Here is a 24,614-nt window from a genome sequence, read left to right as displayed (position 1 = left end):
CTGTTGCGCAAGTTGGGTATTCGTGACTTACATGCTCCATCTTGAGGGGGGTGTTATGAATTCTAGAGTTACTAGCTAGAATTCTTGTAACATAATGTAACCTAAGAATTGACTAAGACTTGATGTAGGAAATTGATGTAAGAATTAATGTTGTCCATTATGGTTTTTAGGAGTTTTGGTAAGTTAAGTTTCCTATTCTTTGTATAAATAGTTGTACATATTGTAATACAAGGATATGCTTTTCTCCCCATATTTGTGTGTGTGTGAGTTTAACAGAATGTAATCTCATCTGTCACATTAATTCACACTTTGAACAAGAGCGCTCACTATATTGATGTAATGATGTGTAATTTTTTTTTCTTAACATCTGATGAAATACGGAGTATGAGTTTGTTTTTGTATCCCTACTATATAAAAAAGCCGAATAGCCCCTTCATTTTTGTCGTAATTTTCGCTTCCAATTTTGCCCCTTCTACCAACAATTTATTACTACCTCCGTTCCTAAAAGTTCTTTACGCTTTCCGTTTTAGTCCGTTCCTGAAAGTTCTTTACAATCCTACTTTATTCCATTTTTACTCTTATTTGGCCCACAATAACTTACCCACTCACAATACTTTAATATTAGTTTCCACCCACTCACATTGTTGGACAATTTATAGCCACTCATTTTCCATTTGTTACCCCACCATCACATGTTCACCAAAATTCCTTAATTACCGTGCAAATAGTAACCATAAAGATCATTTAGGAACGGAGGTAGTACGTTTTACGAGTACAAGTTAATCATCTGTAAAGCGTGTCGGCATATAACTTAAAAAAAAAATCAACTTCACCAGTTCCCTTTTCTCTCTCCTCCATTGGAACTACTCCTTCAGTCTCTACTTCGACGATTCAGGATTGTTTTTTCAATTCATTTACTCGGTCTTTCAAATTACATACGGCTGAACCAAGATTACATACGGCTGAACTAAGGTTAGGTTTTTTATATGGTTTTGGACTTTTGGTACTTCAATTTGTGTTTGATAATTTTGTTGCAGTAATTTGTTATGATTCTCGATGATTGATTTTGGTTTTATATTTTGTTTGTGAAAGAATTCAAAGATAGCTTGTTCACCATTATCTTTCAATATCAATAGAGAAGGATTGAATATAGCAGAGAAAAGAAAAGGAGACGACTTAGAGGAGTTCTTGCAATTCAAGCGTGTTGTTCATCATTGGAGGTACTTCAATTTTTACTTTTTAAATTTTTTTTCATCTAATTTGCAATTTTATGAGTAATTTTATGATCCTTTGATCAGATCAATTTCTTTGTAAATATATGATCTTTTTTCTCATGAGTATATAAATTTGTTGGGAAATGTTCTTCCATGATTGGGTTATTTTAATTTTGTTTTCCGACATGAAGGTAATCTCAAGTTTAAACATGGTTATGTTTTGCATGTTGGTCTAATATTGTTGAGCCTACTGCCTACCCAGTTGTGTTTGATTGAATGCAATCTTTTTGAAAGTTTATCATAAACCCAATGCAGGGTCGGTCCTGACTTTTGTGTGGCCTATGGGCGAAAAAAAAAATTGAGGCCCTTTTAATGATACGTGAAAAAAAAATCTCATAAACGTGTTGTACTTTATGATTGAAAAAATGTATGTAAATAATTGACATTTCAATTTTTAAGACTTAATACTACTCTATTCTAATTAAACTCGCCAAGAAAAATTTACTCTAATTACGAAATATAAAGGCTTGAATATTTTCGAACTTGTGCCATTAAACATGAATTATATTCTAATATTTCAAACATTTAAGGTAACATAAGACAAAGTCTACAACAACTTGACCTCTTCAAATTTTAAAATTGGATGAAATAAATGTTTTGAATAACTAAAGGATAATGAAACTTAAAATTGAAAACTACAATGATTTAGTAACAGACCATTCAGCAAGTCGGCAATAATTTTTGAAGTACAATAAACTAAAAATCAATTATTTTTTTCTAAACTCCAAAGTAAAACAAAGAGTGTGATTAGATTAACAAAAGAAGAAGAAGAAAATATTATGATTATAAGGATTGTATATGGCTCTACTTTGTGGTGTTAGCAAATGAGAAATAACAAAAAATGGGGAAAAAAAAATAAAGCCTAGTAGGGATCGAACTTGGGTGGGCATACCGAAATCATTTGCACACATACAACTGGGCTGCGTCTCCTAATGTAAACAAATGGGCATGAAATATTATACATACACACTTAGATTAGATTAACTGATATTGGGCTTTTTCCCTGGGGCCCAGGGCGACGGCCCCTTATGCCCTGCCCCAGGACCGGCCCTGACCCAATGAATGTTAATATTAGTTGGTTGAGGTCAATTCTCTAAAAACTTCAACTTCTGAGATCATATCACAAAAATGGCTTATAGGACCAAAAGCGGAAAAAAAATGTAGTGCAAATTACTCCGTAAAAGATCAAGTTTAACCGATAAAATGTACGCAAGAGTAAGTGATTGTCCTATTTACAATTTTCTGATAGCATCATGCATGTACAAGTGAAATACTTATAGTAAACTGCTAGGCCTCAATAATAGAAGCATGCCAAGAACCAGACCGGTCCTAATGTTTATGTACGTTATGAGTTTTAAGTTTTTGTTACCCAAAAATGTTATTTCATCTCATAACTTGTGTAGTGCTGAATCCTTGACACTTAACACTCATTTTGGCTGGAAAACATGAAAGGTCTTCATATAAAACCTCAATTTAACACATACTCATTCCCCGTACATTTTTTTGGAATGCATTTGATCGATTTACACACACTCCCCAACTTTTTATGTAGGTTGTATTTTGTGGATGAAGAAGGTAAAGGAGATTCTCATATATAATTGGATTTTTATGAATATGTAAATGTGTATTTTTTTTGTAATATTTTTAGATTGCATCCTTTGTCAATGTAAACATTAAAATTTATCACACGGTTAGACTATAGCTTTGTAAATTTCTTCATCTTTTATATAATATACTCCCTCCATATTTTTTAGGGGTTACATGTACCATTTCTAGACATATTTATTTAGGGACATTCCTATTTTTGTTGAGTATTTTATCCCCCTCCCAAATTATTTAATACTCCATATTTTACTTTTTTTCAAGACTACTACGTACTACAATAAACTCCCTCTTATTTGATTAAAATTATTTTTCCACTATCTTTTTTCTATTTGTTTATTACTCCCTTCATCCACTTATTTTATTAAAAAATATATTGCATTCAACTTTCTTAATACTTGAATCGGTCAACATGTAATTTTTAAAAAATATGAATGAAACACAAATTAATTACTATTGCACGTGCCAATTGCCTAGTATATAATAAATATGAACAAGGATTCACTTACAAATGAAGTTGCATTTGTGTGCTGGTGGGAAATAGATGGTGTTATAAATCAAAGTTACTACAGCTCGATCTTCTTGCACCCTTGAAATAATTTATGTTTGTCAAAGTAAGCAAATACACATATATGAAATAATTTATCTATCCCAACTGCCTTCAAATTGAAGTTTTTAATATCTTGTGTTTGGGCTCCCAATTGAATACCAATTGGGCCATTAAGTCCAAAGCCCAAGGGCTCACAACAACAACATCAAACCCACTACAGTCCAAAAGGCTATTCAGCCGCCAACCAAGGCCCACTTGCAATAAATAACCTAAGGGGATTTATTGTACAAACACTATAAATAAGCCGCCAGGGCTCACTTACCAAGGTACGTCCATTTCACGCCTTGACTACTCTTCTAGAGAACTTCTCTCTCTAGAATCCGAGCATTGTTCTTACTTAGGCATCGGAGGGGCTTTCCTCGGAAACACCCCCGAGGCTAGTAACTTGTTTATTGTGCAGGTTGACTTGGACACGACACATTCGAGCTAGCAAGATCTTCATCACACACAAAAGGGCCTTCATTCGAAGCCCATTGTTTCATCCACTTCAACACCGGAACAATTTGGCGCCGTCTGTGGGGAAGAACACTTGAAAGCTCCGAAAAACACTTCACTTTCCACGTAAAAAATGGAAATTCCCAACAATGACAACCAGGTGGGAGATGTCCTTGTCCAAACGGATTCGGAATCCGATGGAGGGGAGCAGCTGCACTCAGTGGCGAGATCGCAGCCAACAAGGGCCACCGCCACAACCAGCAGACCACTCCCTTCTTGAAAAGAGCTCGCTGCGGCCATGACCATCATGCAGAACTGAAGGAAATAATGCCCTTGGTCCAAGTATGCATTTTATGTTAAGTCTAATAAATGCGGTTCAGTATTAATTAACAAGTTAATAATTCAGTGAGATCAAGTGAGCTGAATGCCTAGCTAGAGGCCGCTTCAGTTCAAGTGGAATTAATGATATTAATCCACAGCTTACTCTTGACTGAACCCGTAGGGTCACACAAATAGTGCGTAAACGGATCAAGTATTTAATGGCATTAAATACTCCATCTATGAATATTCGGAACCGACGGATCTTGGTTTCAGTGGGAGCTAAGATCGTCACAGGCAAGAAATGAATACTCCGGAAACGATGATATTGCCGGAAACGGAAATATGGATCGTATCGGAAATATGAATATTATCCAAGTCGTAGATGTTGCCGGAAACGGAAACATAGTACGTATCGGAAAATATTATTGGAAATGGAAATATTACCAGAATCGGAAATATTGCCGGAAACGGAAATATTGTCAGAATCGGAAATATTACCGGAATCGGAAAATAATTCCGGAAACGGAAATATTAAATATTTGTTCGAAACGGAAATTAATTCCGGAATCGGAAATATTAAATATTGTTCGTATCGGAAATAAATTCCGGAACTGGAAATTTAATCGGAAGCGTATCGTACGAATTAGCATCGGACGAGGCCTGCCGGACGAAGGCCCAGCACGAAGCCGGGCCATCGCCCAGCAAGCACGCGCGCCACAAGCCCAGCCAAGGCAGCGCCCAGGCCTACCGCAAGGCAGGCCCAGCGCGCGCGCCAAGGCCACGGATGCGTGGGCCGCGCTGCGTGGGCTGCTGCTCGCACGCGCATGGGCAGCCCTTGTGGCTGCCGTGTGTGTGTGAGTTTGTGCTCATGCGTGATTCCTAAATCTACAAGAGTCAGTGTATGATTAAATTTCTATTCCTAATTGGATAAATTAATTAAATAGAATTCATGTAGGATTCTAATTTCAATTAATTCGTATCCTACAAGGATTACGATTCCTTTTCCATAACTCTATAAATAAAGGCCTAGGGGTCATAATTTATACACAAGTTTTAAGTATTCAAAACTAAGATTTTTAAGCAGAAAAATCAGCCAATATTCTTGCCTACCTAACCGAAAATATTAGAACCTTAAGGGCGATTCTAGTTGGTCAATCTTAAGGCGGATCCGGACGTGCTGTGGACTATCTACGGAGGGACGACACTTGGAGTCCTAAAGACTTGTTCTTGTTCGGTTCGGGCGCAGCTAGGGAAGGCACGCAACAAAGAGTATGCATCTAAACTATGCTAAATGATTATGTGTAAATAATATGTTTCCTGGCTTTATGGTTTTTCCGCATGATTTATGAACTGTCATATGAATCATAACCTAACAGTGGTATCAGAGCCCCTTATTATTTTCATAATCTAAATTGCATGAACATGGTTAAATATTACAAATTTGCAAGAATTAAAAGGGGTGATTAATTTTCGTAATTGTTAATTAATTGCAAATTGCGTTTATTTAATTATACGTACGCAGTTTTTCGGCAGTTTCTTCGTCACTCATCCAAATCGAGTGATTTTTGTGTCAATTCCGCATGTAAAAGGCATTCTAAAATTTTGACAAAAATAGTATTTTTCTGCCGAACCCAGAATTCTCAAATTCGAAGCCTAACTATGACTTTTCGAAGGTTTTAGTTTTTCGAATGCAAAATTTCGTAAATTTAAGATGTTAAATTAAATATTTGCGATTCTTGTTGATAAATCTTGAATTTTTGATTGACCTACTGCATATGTTTAACAAGTTTGAATGCCTAGTCTTGTTAATTATGCAATCTAATTATTAATTATGATTAATTTGTTGAAAATTAGAATAATTTAGAATTAATTTGATTTTCATAATTAATTGTAATTTAATTAGAAACCTATGATTAAAAACCACCATAAAAATTGTAAATTTATGATAAATTTTAAATTTTTATGACCTAGACTTGAATCCATAACAATCGGAAATCAATTGGATAATAAATTTTCGATTTTTTCGCCCTAAAATTATGAAATTAATAATATTTATTAATTTGTCATTAATTTTAAATATAAATTTTAAATTTTTTATGCGATTCGTTCATATAACTTGCACGCACGAAGCAATGGACGCTTCGTGTTACCCTTAAGGGGTGTTGTATAATGCGGGCATGCGACGACGAGCAAGGGAGCTCGTCGCCCGTGCGGCACGAATGCAATGAGCAAGGGCGTAGTGCACGAGCGCAAGGCAGCAGCCCTGCCTTGTGTCGTGTGCCACGAGCAATGAACGAATGGGCATGGGCGAAGGGCGAGCTAAGGCAGTCGCGTGTGGGCAGCAAGCGAGCTGCGCCACAACGCGCGCTGCCTCGCACAAGAGCGCGCAGCCTCGCGCGCAGCGAGCGCAAGCTCGCGTGCCACGAGCGCTGCGCCCAGCATTACTCGCGCGCACAGCGAGCGATGTCGCGCGCCCAGCGAGCGATGTCGCGCGCCCAGCGAGCGATGTCGCGCGCCCAGCGAGCGATGTCGCGCGCGCGCACTGCGAGCGATAGCTCGCGTGCGATGAGCGCTGGCGCGCGCAGCGAGCACCAATGCGTGCGGAGGCTTGCGATAGGGAAGCAGCAGCTATGCGACGAGCGCATGGGCTGCGCGCACATGGCCAGCAATGGCTGTGTGCGTACGGCCCATGGGCGTGCAACGCGTAGGGTGTTTGCGTTACGATTAGATCGTTTTGAATGTTTAATTTGAAAATTTCAGTTCACGTAATTTTAATTAATTTTAAAATTAATAATTTGAATTATTTTCTTGGATTTTAATTTTGAATATTATAATTATAATAAATATTATTTATTCTAATTATTTTACTAAAATTAAAATCATGAATTAATTTAAATACGACTGAAATTAAATTAAATTTTTGGATTCAATTATAAATTGATATGAGCTTTAAATTTTAATTAAATTTGTATGTTTCCGGTTGGACTAGAAATACATTTTTATGTTTAAAATTGGTAAAGCATATGAATTTATTGGTTTAAGTGGGAGCGCTTTTTAGTCATAAACTCTTGATTAGGTCTACAAATCCTTAAGGTTAAAACAACTTGATTAGAACTAATAAGGACTGAATAATTGGTAGATTATTGGTGCCCTTGATTAATTGCTGCAAATGTTTACGTGATGCATAATGTGTTTTACTAACCAGCTACGTGGGCCATTCATGATAATGAATGGGTGAATGGTATATATTGTATATGTACTGTTTTGCAGGTTATGAAGTGACTAGTATGGCCCAAATAGGATAGAAAATATGGTCTGCGTACCATTAATTTGAATGTAATTGGTCTAAAGTACCAAAGTTATTTTTCAATTCAAATATGGTCTGCGAACCATCAAATAGTTGTAATTAGTTATAGCTTATCCTATTTGAAGAAAATGGTGCCTCCCACGGAGATTTTCAAGACGGACTTTGAAGTCAAAGCTTCAAGATGAAGTCGGGCCATACTAGATCACAAATATCTTATGCATGTTTTAAGTTATTTATTGTTTTAAATATGTCTTAAAATGCATGAGATCAAAAGCTTGATTATGTTGCATGATTAAGGATTTTAGTTCACTTAAAATCTAACCAACATAGTAAGAGCCTTAAGTTCCAAACTTAAAAATTGAGTTAAAAGGTGCCATGCCAAAATATACACTTGCTTGGATATCCTTTACATCAATCTAGTAATAGTTTTCGCTCAGCGAGGTGTTACTTATTGGTCCTAAAGGGGCAAGGTACACAAATAATTGTGAGTACATGTTAGTTTTGGTGAAACTCAACGATATAAGTAAGGAGTCCTTTTATGTCGTGGCAAAATCGATAGGTTTACCTAATAAGTTCTTAGACGTACCTATCAACCAAGAATAGTTTCTAGACTATTAGCAAAAGGCTTTTGCTTACCTAAGATGTTCTAGGATTAAGTCGACAAACTGTGCTTAATTCTTCAATGATTTTAGGATCTTGGAATCATTTTATTCACACCTGCCGGAACAATAAAATCGAATAAAATGCTAATAACTTGTTTGAATTGCATGGTTGCTTTAATTTCAAGTTATTATTCATGATAAATGTTTAGACTTTGCATGCTTCAATGTATGTTTTAATTATTGTTTATAATTAAATATCTTGCACTGCAATAAATCCTTTTAGAAAGGTAACAGTAAATTTCCTCGATTGGTAGTGAATCCAAGAACGATTCACGGAAATGAGAGAAAGTGAGCAATTTAAAATGTACGTTTCTTATATCGACTTTTATGGTTGTTTTCGAGTATCAAAGTCGAATGGCAAACCGATTGGTGCTTGTGAATTCAAAATACAATGTGGTTTTGAGATCATAAAGCATTGAGTTTAAACGCTCAGCTTTACCAATGGTTAACAACCTAAAATCCTTTTTCCATTTAATTCTCGAATGAGTCTAGTTCCTAGACATTCGAATAGATCGATGCTTAGAGAACTTTAGAAGCTTCTGGTAAGATCATCTAGTTGAAACAAAATATTCAACATAAATTAAAATGGTAAAGAACCTTGTTGGTGACATTGGACATGTCTAACAAAGTATAAAAGTCAACACTAAAGAATTCAATTCTTAAGACTATAAGAAAGGGTACAAGAAATAGGAAAACGAGGAACAAATGAAAGGAATTTACGATTCCGTTTTCTACCTATAAATTTATGTTTAAAGAGAAGTGACCTAGCAATCAAACTTCCTTGGTATCATATACCGCTTGAGGTTCTTACTTCGGTAATAACTCAAATAATGGAAGCTAGGATACACTAATGACCTACAAGTGGGAAATGAAGCATGGCAATGCTACATTAGTTGTAGGGTCATCTAGTTTGTTTTAAGTCCTTTCAAAGGCTGGAACTTAATGGCTATTTTGTTCCAAAATCAGCATACCTAAATTTCTGCTTCAAACACAGAAAGACTCACATTCAAGAAAAACAAAAACAATGTTTGTTTGTTTATTTGAATGAAATGGTCAATTACAGGTTGAGTCAATATGCTTGATTAAAACAAACAACTCTTTAAAGAACTTTACTAGGTTCAAATCAACCCCTTGATTTGAGTTCCACTAATCTTTGGCATTGTTGCTTAGACCATACCAACAAGTTAACATTCATAAGCTCTATTTTGATGGACTTTTGAAAGTTGGTTGATTTCTAGATCAACTTAAGACAAGCTAGTCTTACTTGTTGAAAGTAACAAAGAATATGAACTATTGTTAGAACGCCTAGACGATAGAGTTCAAAGCTAAAGAAAGGTTTTATGACTTTATTATTTCACATGGATTTGAGTGAATATAGGTTTATTTACTCAAATGTGATATAAGTTGAATCTGTTTGGCTAGTTCAAAGATTCAGAAGTATGAAATCCACTTGGCAAGAAATCATAAAGATCTAGGTTAGATCATGTTGATGATTACTTGAGACCAAATATGATCATCAATGATTGTGTGTTGTAATTTCACAATCTAGGTCCATAAGATATGGCATATCTTAGTTGGAATAATCGAAGTCAATTAGTACTTGATTCGATCAATGACGGATCATAAAGACTTTTCCTATAATTTCTAAAACAAAATGCTCAACTACCACCAAACTAAACCAATTTCGTCAAAGCTATTGAAAAGTAATTTCAGAATATCTTTTCATAATATATCTAAAGAGTTCCTAAACTCAGTGGGAGCTTAGTGTTTGTTATTCAACAAACTAAGGCCCAAGTATAGATATATGTTTCATTGTGATTTATTCAAATGAGACACAAGGGTATTGTTTCTACCACAAATTTTTGAGAACATAATGTTTGTTTGCTCGAAATAATGTCCTTTTGGAGATTCGTTTCCAAAATGACAAGTGGGAGAAAATAGACCTCGAAAGTTTTCGAGGCGAACAACAAACATAAAACGGACATTCCGGAGGCTTTTCGAAGTGCTTCAGAAAATCCGAACTTATTCTTTAAGACTTTAGAAGTGGCTTTTAAAGAATAGACATCTCTTAGAAGACTTTACAAGTGCTTCAAGGAGAATAGAATATTCAAAGGACTCTCAAAGTGCCTGTTGATATTCTATTGTTTGATGTTCTATACCCAAGTAGGCATAGAGTTCAAGTCACTGGAACTATGAGATTCTTCTATTAGATAGTAAGGAAACATAGAGTTCTGGTCAATGAAACTATGAGATTCTTCTATTCGATAGTGAAGAAACCTACAACTTGCAGTCAAACTGTTATCATTAATGAGTTTGTGACTTGTAAGAAAGCTATGACGAAACCCAGATTCCCTAAAATGGTTAGAGGCCATATATAGACTAAATGTTTTAAATGGTTAGAGGCCATAAAACATACTCAATGTTTTGATGACAAAATTGAAATTTTGTTGATTTGCAAGAATAGTTTCACACCTATTGGTTGCAAGTTTGTTTTAAGGATAAAAACCATCAAACATGGAATTGTGTTCACACACAAAGCTAGATTAGTTGCTAAAGGTTACAAGAAAATTCATGGCATGGATTGTGTTGAAACCTCATGCAAAATCATAATGCTTAAGTCTATAATTCAAGCAATGATTGCATATTGGTACATATAGCAATTGGATGACAAAACGTATTCCTCAATCAAATGTTGGAATAAACTATGTACATGGTATGTCATAGGATTTATGGATCCAAATAAATGCTTGAAAGAGAAAGCTAGCTTATAAAATCTAAGTACAGATTTAAGCAAGCAATTGGGAGTTGGAACTGTATTTTAGTGAAGCTAATAAGTATTTTAGTTTCATAAAATGTACATGATTCTTATAGATGTATAAGAAGTTTAGTGGGAGTACATAAAAACTTATTTGGTCCTATGTGTATCACACACATATCTCTCTATTGTGAAATAACATTCAAATGCTAATGACTTAGATTTGAAATTATTCATCAATGATGGACCATGGCGAAACTTAGTACATATTGGGTATTAAGATCTATTTACAAAGATCTTATAATATTGTTTTAGATTAAGTAATGGCATTTACTAAATCAAACACGAAAGTCTCCATTGGAGATATTCGACCCATGTGAATAAATCTAAGTAAAGAATGTTTGAACTATGTATAAGCATTTACTAAGTTAAACATCAAAGAGTCTAAATGAGATTCTTAACCTATATTATATGTCAAAGAATTTAGCTGGATTCAGTATCTACTGAAATTGAATGAGCTAAAGTTACATGAATAGAATTCAATTGGGAATTATTCTACAAAAGAATTTATCATGTATGATATAATATGAGGATCGCCAAAAACGTATCGTATGACTTTAGGCATGACGAACATATACCAATCTCTATTGATCTAAGTGAAGACCAATTAGATTGAGATCAAGAAAAACTTATGGTACCTGAAAAGGTACATAGGATTACTTCTTGATTCAAGGAAATAAAGATATGCTAAATATTGATGCTACACGCATAAACACTGGCAAAGGATCAAGCAAGACCCTTTGGAGTTAACCATTGACAAGGACGAGCTAAAGAGCATCGTGTTTTGAAATGGCAACATGGATTGAAGACCATGAGTTGTTGCGTGGGAAATTAAATATGTTCTAAGATATAGCTGGAAAGTCTTCCACATATCTGTGAACTGCTTGGATAAGCAAATCCAAACAAAGCATCACTAGCAACCTATACAGTTGAAGTAAAAGTAATTATTGCCTAAGAAGCAATAAAACAGGGTTGTTTAAAGAGTTCTTCACTGAACTTGGGAAGATCACCTATCTGCTGGCTTGATGGTTCTTCATTGAAAAATGCGTAGAACCACTCTTGAAGCAAGAAAAAGGTCTGCTAACTTGATGGTTCTTCATTGAGAAATGCGTAGAACCACCATTGTAGCGAGAAAGACTAGATCACAAAATAAACATACTCAAAAGATCTTATCATCTATCTCGAAGAACATTCGATGAAAAGGATATTAAGATTGGCAAAGCATGATAACTAAACCTATGCAACAAGTGAGAAGCAACACTTACATTGTAGCACTGGAAATCAAGCATAGCTTTGAATTCCATGAATTGTTTTAGAAAATGGGTTTGAGGCCCATGGTTATAAAACATTGGGGTTGAACATTTATCATATATGAAATGTATTTTCATATTCCATTTAATCTTGGTTTAGTATTAAATGATGAGTCCCTTCAATTTGACGATATATTCAAGATAGACTGTCAGGACCAGTCCTGTGACTAAGAAATGTCTGTCAAGTGAACTTGAATGTCAAAGATTGAAAATGGTCCCTAATCGGAGTTTTCTATAAAGTTGGACGCATAGAAAACGTTAGACGACTAGAATGCAAGATGACTAGTAGTTCTGTTTCTTGAACTATGTGGACATGGCAATGTCATAATCATTTGCATAGATACTTACTTTGGGAAGACTAGTATCGGACAAGACCTATGAAACTTTACTGTAAGAGATGAAAATCTGTCATGAGTAAATTTCATTAAATTATTAGACACTAAATCCTCAATACCTGAGTGATTTGAGATTACTTGTTTGAGAACTGGTTGCTTTGACGTTGACCAACCGTCGCACCGTAAAAGGAGGCTATAAAGGCAACGCTCAGGTAATCACCTATCAAACGAAGTCTAATCTCAAGATCGCAAGATTGGGATTGTCCTCCCATAAATCGGGATGAGATGCTTAAAAGTTGTACAAGGCCACTCGGAGAGCTAGAAACTGTGAAATGCATGGCCGTGCTCGGATGAATCATAGGCTATGATTATCTGTTTATTTGATCAGTTGAACTCTGAAACCGAGGAACACCTCTGGACATAATAAGGATGACAACTCTTACCTTATGTTCAAGAGCAAGCATCGAGTGACAAAGGAATTAGGAAATGCACACTTGTCCCTAAGGACAAGTGGGAGACTGAAGGAAATAATGCCCTTGGTCCAAGTATGCATTTTATGTTAAGTCTAATAAATGCGGTTCAGTATTAATTAACAAGTTAATAATTCAGTGAGATCAAGTGAGCTGAATGCCTAGCTAGAGGCCGCTTCAGTTCAAGTGGAATTAATGATATTAATCCACAGCTTACTCTTGACTGAACCCGTAGGGTCACACAAATAGTGCGTAAACGGATCAAGTATTTAATGGCATTAAATACTCCATCTATGAATATTCGGAACCGACGGATCTTGGTTTCAGTGGGAGCTAAGATCGTCACAGGCAAGAAATGAATACTCCGGAAACGATGATATTGCCGGAAACGGAAATATGGATCGTATCGGAAATATGAATATTATCCAAGTCGTAGATGTTGCCGGAAACGGAAACATGGTACGTATCGGAAAATATTATTGGAAATGGAAATATTACCAGAATCGGAAATATTGCCGGAAACGGAAATATTGTCAGAATCGGAAATATTACCGGAATCGGAAAATAATTCCGGAAACGGAAATATTAAATATTTGTTCGAAACGGAAATTAATTCCGGAATCGGAAATATTAAATATTGTTCGTATCGGAAATAAATTCCGGAACTGGAAATTTAATCGGAAGCGTATCGTACGAATTAGCATCGGACGAGGCCTGCCGGACGAAGGCCCAGCACGAAGCCGGGCCATCGCCCAGCAAGCACGCGCGCCACAAGCCCAGCCAAGGCAGCGCCCAGGCCTACCGCAAGGCAGGCCCAGCGCGCGCGCCAAGGCCACGGATGCGTGGGCCGCGCTGCGTGGGCTGCTGCTCGCACGCGCATGGGCAGCCCTTGTGGCTGCCGTGTGTGTGTGAGTTTGTGCTCATGCGTGATTCCTAAATCTACAAGAGTCAGTGTATGATTAAATTTCTATTCCTAATTGGATAAATTAATTAAATAGAATTCATGTAGGATTCTAATTTCAATTAATTCGTATCCTACAAGGATTACGATTCCTTTTCCATAACTCTATAAATAAAGGCCTAGGGGTCATAATTTATACACAAGTTTTAAGTATTCAAAACTAAGATTTTTAAGCAGAAAAATCAGCCAATATTCTTGCCTACCTAACCGAAAATATTAGAACCTTAAGGGCGATTCTAGTTGGTCAATCTTAAGGCGGATCCGGACGTGCTGTGGACTATCTACGGAGGGACGACACTTGGAGTCCTAAAGACTTGTTCTTGTTCGGTTCGGGCGCAGCTAGGGAAGGCACGCAACAAAGAGTATGCATCTAAACTATGCTAAATGATTATGTGTAAATAATATGTTTCCTGGCTTTATGGTTTTTCCGCATGATTTATGAACTGTCATATGAATCATAACCTAACAAGAACTTCCTCTTCAACGAGAAAGAACAAGCCCAGGCAGCAGCACGGCGAGAAGCGAGGAGAGCTAGGCGACAGGTATTGCTGACATGCCCTCGACTGACGAGGACAATGTGAGGCCCGAGCAAGATCTCTCCACAATGTCAGGAACGCACCTAATGACAAGGTGGAGAAAGAGCACGTGGGATACGCAGCAGAGAGCTGCACAGCAGCCAGAGTGGTTCGCAACACCGTCTCCAACACCGCAAGCTCTCCAAAGCGGGGCAAGTGATCGCACTCGGATCCGAAGTTCGGTCCATAGCAGGCTGCGACCTTCGGTTCATGATAGGCTGGGTAGCCCCTGTGGGTCCAGTAGACAACCCGAAGGCAGTGGCCAGTCGAGAAGGAGAAGAAGAAGTGACCGAACTCCTAGCCCCTACACGCCCCCGAGCAATCCCTTAGAGGGAACTCGAAGAGCGAAGGTATCAGGGCGAGGCTAGGAAAGAGGATCATGACTCCAACATCGTCCCCATTCTCGTAGGACATTGTCATGGAAACAATCCCCAAAGTGAGGTTGCCAGCACACTTTACATACAGCGGGATTACGGATCCGAGGGATCACGTCATCTCCTATGAACAACAGATGTTTCTAAGTCCCTACTCCGAAGCCTGTTGGTGCAAATACTTCCCAACCATGCTGACAGGAGTTGCGGGAGAATGGTTCAGATCGCTGCCGAAAGGATCGATCAAAAGTTGGAAGAAGCTGAAGAAAAGGTTATGTGTGCAGTTCGTGAGCAACAATCGCCCAGAACGAACCACTGCCGAGCTAACTTCTATACAGCAAGAAAGGAATGAGAGCCTGCGAGACTTCATGGCCAGATTCATGAAGGAATCCACCAACATTCCGAACCTGCAGCCAGACGTGGCAATCTTTGCTTTGAAGCACGCGCTACGGGAGGGAAAATTCCGAGACAAACTGACAATGAAAAACCCCTGCAAGATAGCGGACGTGCTCCAAATGGCAGATGCGTTCATCAGAACAGAAGAGTTCAACAAGGCCGCGGCAAGGCTAAGAGGATCCTCGGATCCGAAAGATAACAAAGCAAATCAAAGTAAGCCCGAGGGCAACTCGAGAAAGGGGAAAGAGAAGGTGGGTGCGAGAGAGGCGAGCCCAAAGAAGGATGAGAAAAAGGGTGAATTTCAACCCAAATACACCAACTACACTCCACTCGCCATACCCCGAAGAGAAATCTTCAATCTCCACAAAGATGATGAAAAGTGGAAGCTACCAGACAAGCTCAGACCCAACCCCCTCCGTAGGAACAAGAACAAGTGGTGTGAGTTCCACGATGACTTCGGCCATACCACTGAGGAATGCAACTCGCTGAAGGACAACATCGAGGACCTCATCCGCCGAGGCTACCTAAAGCAATACTTGCTCGACCGTAGAACGGAGAGGGAAGAAAAAGAGAAAGCAACATCTGGAAAGCCACAAGAGCAAGCCCAGAGAAGAGTCCATGAGACCGAGGGGCAAAAGAAGAAACCAATTCTCGTGGTGTTCGGAGGACAAAGGTCCGGCCACGCCAGCAAGAAACACTTAAGAGCTCTCTCCCACCGAGTCAACTTCAGCAATGTTGGGGAGAACCAGCCTACCCCCCCGAACATGACCTTCACTGTTGATGACTGCCTCGGGACCCAGTACAAACATGACGACCCGTTGGTGATCGAAATTGATCTCAACAACCACAATGTCCACAGAGTACTAGTTGATGGAGGAAGCGCCGCCAACATCATCTCCAAGAACTGTTTCGAGCAGCTCATCCTCGAAGAGGGAGAAGAGTCACCGACCAAGGTTAGCTACCCATTGATCGGATTCAACGGATCCGCAGCTATTCCCCGAGGAAAGATCTGAAGGAAATAATGCCCTTGGTCCAAGTATGCATTCTATGGTAAGTCTAATAAATGCGGTTCAGTATTAATTAACAAGTTAATAATTCAGTGAGATCAAGTGAGCTGAATGCCTAGCTAGAGGCCGCTTCAGTTCAAGTGGAATTAATGATATTAATCCACAGCTTACTCTTGACTGAACCCGTAGGGTCACACAAATAGTACGTAAACGGATCAAGTATCTAATGGCATTAGATACTCTATCTATGAATATTCGGAACCGACGGATCTTGGTTTCAGTGGGAGCTAAGATCGTCACAGGCAAGAAATGAATACTCCGGAAACGATGATATTGCCGGAAACGGAAATATGGATCGTATCGGAAATATAAATATTATCCAAGTCGTAGATGTTGCCGGAAACGGAAACATGGTACGTATCGGAAAATATTATCGAAAATGGAAATATTGCCAGAATCGGAAATATTGCCGGAAACGGAAATATTGTCAGAATCGGAAATATTACCGGAATCGGAAAATAATTCCGGAAACGGAAATATTAAATATTTGTTCGAAACGGAAATTAATTCCGGAATCGGAAATATTAAATATTGTTCGTATCGGAAATGAATTCCGGAATCGGAAAATTTAATCGGAAGCGCATCGTACGAATAAGCATCGGACGAGGCCTGCCGGACGAGGCCCAGCACGAAGCCAGGCCATCGCCCAGCAAGCCAAGCGCGCCGCACAAACAGCAAGGCCAGGCCCAGCAGGCTGCGCACAGCGCGCAGCGCGCACAGCGCGCACAGCGCGCAGCGCGCACAGCGCGCACAGCACGCGCAGCGCACAGCGCGCACAGCGCGCGCAGCGCGCAGCGCGCGCGGGCGCTGAGTGGGCTGCTGCTCGCGCGCACGCATGAGGCCCATCGTGGCTGTCGTGCGTGTGTGTGCAAGTGTTTGTGTTCGTGCACGTTTCCTAAAACATGCAGAGTTCGGTTAATGATTAAATTCCTAATTCTATTTGATAAATTAATTAAATTAGAGTTCTTGTAGGATTCTAGGTTTGATTAATTTGTATCTGAATAGGATTACGATTCCCTTTCCATACCGCTATAAATATGAGGCTAGGGCTCACAATTTATAACAGAAGTTTCAAAGTATTCAAAAGTGAGTTTTTTGAGAGAAAATTAAAACACACATCTTGCTCAAAAGTGCCGAAAATTCTAGTACCTTAAGGGCGATTCTAGTTGGTCAATCTTAAGGCGGATCCGGACGTGCTGTGGACTATCTACGGAGGGACGACACTTGGAGTCCTAAAGACTTGTTCTTGTTCGGTTCGGGCGCAGCTAGGGAAGGCACGCAACAAAGAGTATGCATATATTCTATGCTAAATGATTATGTGTAAATAATATGTTTTCCTGGGTTTTATGGTTTTTCCGCATGATTTATGAATTGTCATATGTATCATAACCTAACAGTGGTATCACGAGCCCCTTATTATTTTCATAATCTAAATTGCATGAACATGGTTAAAAATTACAAATTTGCAAGAATTAAAAGGGGTGATTAATTTTCGTAATTGTTAATTAATTGCAAATTGCGTTTATTTAATTATACGTACGCAGTTTTACGGCAGTTTCTTCGTTACTCATCCAAATCGAGTGATTTTTGTGTCAATTCCGCATGTAAAAGGCATTCTAAAATTTTGACAAAAATAGTATTTTTCTGCCGAACCCAGAATTCTCAAATTCGAAGCCTAACTATGACTTTTCGAAGGTTTTAGTTTTTCGAATGCAAAATTTCGTAAATTTAAGATGTTAAATTAAATATTTGCGATTCTTGTTGATAAATCTTGAATTTTTGATTGACCTACTGCATATGTTTAACAAGTTTGAATGCCTAGTCTTGTTAATTATGCAATCTAATTTGTAATTATGATTAATTTGTTGAAAATTAGAATAATTTAGAATTAATTTGATTTTCATAATTAATTGTAATTTAATTAGAAACCTATGATTAAAAACCACCATAAAAATTGTAAATTTACGATAAATTTTAAATTTTTATGACCTAGACTTGAATCCATAACAATCGGAAATCAATTGGATAATAAATTTTCGATTTTTCGCCCTAAAATCATGAAATTAATATTATTTATTAATTTGTCATTAATTTTAAATATAAATTTTAAATTTTTATGCGATTCGTTCATAAAACTTGCACGCACGAAGCAATGGACGCTTCGTGTTACCCTTAAGGGGTGTTGTATAATGCGGGCATGCGACGACGAGCAAGGGAGCTCGTCGCCCGTGCGGCACGAATGCAATGAGCAAGGGCGTAGTGCACGAGCACAAGGCAGCAGCCCTGCCTTGTGTCGTGTGCCACGAGCAATGAACGAATGGGCATGGGCGAAGGGCGAGCCAAGGCAGTCGCGTGTGGGCAGCAAGCGAGCTGCGCCACAACGCGCGCTGCCTCGCACAAGAGCGCGCAGCCTCGCGCGCAGCGAGCGCAAGCTCGCGTGCCACGAGCGCTGCGCCCAGCATTACTCGCGCGCACAGCGCGCGATGTCGCCCGCCCAGCGAGCGATGTCGCGCCCCAGCGAGCGATGGCTCGCGCGCACAGCGAGCGATGTCGCGCGCCCAGCGAGCGATGTCGCGCGCCCAGCGAGCGATGTCGCGCGCCCAGCGAGCGATGGCTCGCGCGCCCCAGCGAGCGATGTCGCGCGCGCGCACAGCGAGCGATAGCTCGCGTGCGATGAGCGCTGGCGCGCGCAGCGAGCACCAATGCGTGCGGAGGCTTGCGATAGGGAAGCAGCAGCTATGCGACGAGCGCATGGGCTGCGCGCACATGGCCAGCAATGGCTGTGTGCGTACGGCCCATGGGCGTGCAACGCGTAGGGTGTTTGCGTTACGATTAGATCGTTTTGAATGTTTAATTTGAAAATTTCAGTTCACGTAATTTTAATTAATTTTAAAATTAATAATTTAAATTATTTTCTTGGATTTTAATTTTGAATATTATAATTATAATAAATGTTATTTATTCTAATTATTTTACTAAAATTAAAATCATGAGTTAATTTAAATACGACTGAAATTAAATTAAATTTTTTTTTTTTGGATTCAATTATAAATTGATATGAGCTTTAAATTTTAATTAAATTTGTATGTTTCCGGTTGGACTAGAAATACATTTTTATGTTTAAAATTGGTAAAGCATATGAATTTTTTGGTTTAAGTGGGAGCGCTTTTTAGTCATAAACTCTTGATTAGGTCTACAAATCCTTAAGGTTAAAACAACTTGATTAGAATTAATAAGGACTGAATAATTGGTAGATTATTGGTGCCCTTGATTAATTGCTACAAATGTTTACGTGATGCATAATGTGTTTTACTAACCAGCTATGTGGGCCATTCATGATAATGAATGGGTGAATGGTATATATTGTATATGTACTGTTTTGCAGGTTATGAAGTGACTAGTATGGCCCAAATAGGATAGAAAATATGGTCTGCGTACCATTAATTTGAATGTAATTGGTCTAAAGTACCAAAGTTATTTTTCAATTCAAATATGGTCTGCGTACCATCGAATAGTTGTAATTAGTTATAGCTTATCCTATTTGAAGAAAATGGTGCCTCCCACGGAGATTTTCAAGACGGACTTTGAAGTCAAAGCTTCAAGATGAAGTCGGGCCATACTAGATCACAAATATCTTATGCATGTTTTAAGTTATTTATTGTTTTAAATATGTCTTAAAATGCATGAGATCAAAAGCTTGATTATGTTGCATGATTAAGGATTTTAGTTCACTTAAAATCTAACCAACATAGTAAGAGCCTTAAGTTCCAAACTTAAAAAATTGAGTTAAAAGGTGCCATGCCAAAATATACACTTGCTTGGATATCCTTTACATCAATCTAGTAATAGTTTTCGCTCAGCGAGGTGTTACTTATTGGTCCTAAAGGGGCAAGGTACACAAATAATTGTGAGTACATGTTAGTTTTGGTGAAACTCAACGATATAAGTAAGGAGTCCTTTTATGTCGTGGCAAATTCGATAGGTTTACCTAATAAGTTCTTAGACGTACCTATCAACCAAGAATAGTTTCTAGACTATTAGCAAAAGGCTTTTGCTTACCTAAGATGTTCTAGGATTAAGTCGACAAACTGTGCTTAGTTCTTCAATGATTTTAGGATCTTGGAATCATTTTATTCACACCTGCCGGAACACATAATTTGAATAAAATGCTTAATAAACACTGAATTATGCATGTATGCTAGAATTTAAGTTTATTAAGAGAAACTGTGAATGGTTATTTATTTGTTTATTCTTTTCAATTGTAGTTTTTAATATGGCAAACAACAATTCATTCAACATTCGATCAATTCTCGAAAAGGAGAAGTTGAACGGGAAAAACTTCCTTGACTGGCAAAGGAACTTGCAAATAGTTCTTATGCAGGAAGAAAAGGAGTATGTCCTAGATGAGGCGATGCCCGAAGTTGCAGGCGACGGGGTCACTCAGGCAACCCTCAATCGTTGGATTGATGCCAACAAGGATGTGAAATGTCTAATGCTCGCCACCATGAGTGCGGATCTGCAGAAAACGTTCATCAACTCAGATGCTTTCACAATCATCAGTGAGTTGAAGAACATGTTCCAAGATCTGGCTCGAGTCGAAAGATTCGAGACTCATAGGCAAATTCTTGAGACCAAGCTTAAGAAAGGCGAGCCCGTAAGTCCACATGTTCTCAAAATGATTGGACTCATTGAGAATATGAGTCGGCTGGATCAGCAATTTTCTCAGGAAATGGCTATAGACACCATCCTCCATTCTCTTCATAGCGGGTATGATCAGTTCAAACTGAACTACAGTATGAATAGTCTGGACAAAACGCTCACTGAGCTTCACGGTATGCTGAAGACCGCTGAAAAGACGCTCAAAAGTGATAAGCAGGATGTGCTTATGGTGCGTGGGGGCAAGTTCAAGAAATCTGGAAAGAAGAGGAATGCTAAGAAAGGTGGCAACAAGGCCAGCCCAACTAAGCAAACTGGCGCCAAATCTGCAAAGAGGAAGGTCAGTCAACCCACTTCTGAATCCGAATGCTTCTACTGCAAGAAGAAGGGGCATTGGAAGAGAGATTGCTTGAAGCTAAAGGAAGATCAGAAGAACGGAACAGTCGTTCCATCTTCAGGTATTTTCGTTATAGACTGTATACTTGCTAATTCAACTTCTTGGGTATTAGATACAGGTTGTGGCTCACACTTATGTTCCAATCCACAGGGACTAAGAAGAAGTAGAAAGTTAAGCAAGGGTGAAGTCGACCTACGAGTGGGAAATGGAGCACGGATTGCTGCATTAGCTGTAGGAACTTACTATTTGTCGTTGCCCTCCGGGCTAGTTTTGGAACTGGAAGAATGTTTCCATGTTCCAAGTCTTACTAAAAACATCATTTCAGTTTCTTGCTTAGATGCTAAGGGATTTTCCTTTATAATAAAAGACAATAGTTGTTCGTTTTATTTTAAAGAGATGTTTTATGGATCTGCTAGATTAGTCAATGGACTTTATTTATTAGATCACGACAAACAAGTATATAACATAAATACCAAAAAGGCCAAAAAGGATGATTCAGATCTCACCTATCTGTGGCATTGTCGATTAGGCCATATAAACTTGAAACGCTTAGAAAGACTTCAAAGGGAAGGAATTCTAGAACCATTTGACTTAAAGGATTATGGTAAATGCGAATCATGTTTACTTGGCAAAATGACAAAGAAACCTTTCTCTAAAGTTGGAGAAAGAGCAAATGAACTATTGGGTTTAATCCATACAGATGTATGTGGACCAATGAGTACAAATGCTAGAGGTGGTTTCAGCTACTTTATCACTTTCACTGATGACTTCAGTAGGTATGGTTATGTCTACCTAATGAAGCATAAGTCTGAATCCTTTGACAAATTCAAGGAATTTCAGAGTGAAGTAGAGAATCAATTAGACAAAGATTAAGGCACTGCGGTCTGATAGAGGCGGTGAATATCTGAGCTATGAATTTGATGACCATCTGAAAGAATGTGGAATTCTATCAGAATTGACTCCTCCTGGAACACCACAATGGAACGGTGTGTCAGAACGGAGGAACAGAACCTTGCTAGACATGGTCAGGTCAATGATGGGTCAGGCCGAACTTCCATTAGAATTTTGGGGACATGCACTAAATACAGCTGCACTCACTATAAATAGAGCTCCGTCTAAAGCTGTCGAAAAGACTCCATACGAATTATGGTTTGGAAAGCCTCCAAATGTGTCTTTTCTTAAGATTTGGGGATGTGAAGTATACGTCAAACGATTAATTTCAGACAAACTTCATCCAAAATCTGACAAATGTATCCTTGTGGGCTATCAAAAGGAAACAAAGGGGTATTACTTCTACAATACATCTGAGAACAAAGTGTTTGTTGCTCGAGATGGTGTCTTTTTGGAGAAGGATCACATTTCCAAAATGACAAGTGGGAGAAAAGTAGACCTCGAAGAAATTCGAGTCGAACAACAAACTCTAGAGAATGCTCAAGATGACATTCAGGATGAAACTCAGAGATCTTTAGAAGAATCTGGTGAGAATCATGGTCAATCTAGAAATGTTACCCCGCGTAGATCGCAAAGATATAGATCTCAACCGGAAAGGTACTTAGGTATTTTGACGAACGAGAGCTATGACGTTCTATTACTTGAAAGTGATGAACCTGCGACTTACAAGCAAGCTATGACGAGCCCTAGCTCCAAGCAATGGCAAGAAGCCATGCAATCTGAATTAGACTCCATGTCTGAAAACCAAGTATGGGATTTGGTCGATTTGCCAGATGGCTACCAAGCCATTGGAAGCAAATGGGTTTTCAAACTGAAAAAGGACAAGGATGGGAAACTTGAAGTTTTCAAAGCTAGATTGGTTGCAAAAGGTTACAGGCAAGTCCACGGTGTGGATTACGATGAAACCTTTTCACCAGTTGCAATGCTAAAGTCTATTCGAATAATGTTAGCAATCGCTGCATATTACGATTACGAAATATGGCAGATGGATGTCAAAACTGCTTTCTTAAACGGCGTTTTAACAGAAACTGTGTTTATGACACAGCCTGAAGGTTTTGAGGATCCAAAGAATGCTAAAAAGGTATGCAAGCTAAAGAAGTCAATCTACGGATTGAAGCAGGCATCCAGGAGCTGGAATATACGTTTTGATGAAGCAGTCAGTGACTTTGGTTTCATCAAGAACGCGGACGAATCTTGTGTATACAAGAAGGTCAGTGGGAGCAAAATTGCTTTCCTAGTATTATATGTCGACGACATATTGCTTATCGGAAATAACATTCCTATGTTGAACTCTGTCAAGATTTGGCTTGGGAAATGTTTTTCGATGAAGGATCTAGGAGAAGCACAGTACATATTGGGCATCAAGATTTACAGAGATAGATCTAAAAAGATGATTGGACTTAGTCAAAGCACTTATATCAATAAGGTGCTTGATAGGTTCAAGATGGCGGACTCCAAGCGAGGCTACCTACCCATGTCTCATGGAATGACTCTAAGCAAGACTCAGTGCCCAAAAACACTTGATGAGCGTAGACGAATGAATGGGATTCCATATGCATCATTGATTGGTTCAATAATGTATGCTATGATATGTACACGCCCGGATGTTGCGTACGCACTCAGTGCTACGAGCAGATACCAGTCAGACCCAGGAGAGGCGCATTGGACTGCTGCCAAGAATATTCTGAAGTACCTGAAAAGGCACAAAGATGACTTCCTGGTCTATGGTGGAGATGATGAATTAATTGTTAAAGGCTATACGGACGCAAGTTTCCAAACCGACAAAGATGATTTCAGATCACAGTCTGGGTTTGTCTTCTGCCTCAACGGAGGAGCAGTAAGCTGGAAAAGTGCTAAGCAAAGCACCATTGCGGATTCTACAACTGAAGCGGAGTACATTGCTGCACATGAAGCAGCAAAGGAAGCTATATGGCTAAGGAAGTTCATAGGAGAACTTGGTGTAGTCCCCTCCATTAAAGGACCAATAGCCCTGTATTGTGATAATAACGGAGCTATTGCACAGGCAAAAGAGCCTAGACACCACCAAAGAGTCAAGCATGTACTTCGTAGATTTCACCTTCTACGAGAGTTCGTTGAAA

General features: G+C 38.7%; 1 long non-coding RNA gene across 1 annotated transcript; it reads left to right on the top strand.

The window, feature by feature from the left end:
* Positions 1-798: 798 nt before the first annotated feature.
* Positions 799-3,040, top strand: LOC110797878 (uncharacterized). The gene is made up of 3 exons (XR_002535955.2): positions 799-972; positions 1,093-1,220; positions 2,827-3,040. It is a non-coding gene; the product is annotated as an uncharacterized lncRNA (long non-coding RNA).
* Positions 3,041-24,614: the final 21,574 nt, after the last annotated feature.

This window comes from Spinacia oleracea, chromosome 4 (genome assembly GCF_020520425.1).
Source record: "Spinacia oleracea cultivar Varoflay chromosome 4, BTI_SOV_V1, whole genome shotgun sequence".
Classification (NCBI taxonomy): domain Eukaryota; kingdom Viridiplantae; phylum Streptophyta; class Magnoliopsida; order Caryophyllales; family Amaranthaceae; genus Spinacia; species Spinacia oleracea.
This window is presented reverse-complemented; position numbering and strand designations above follow the sequence as displayed.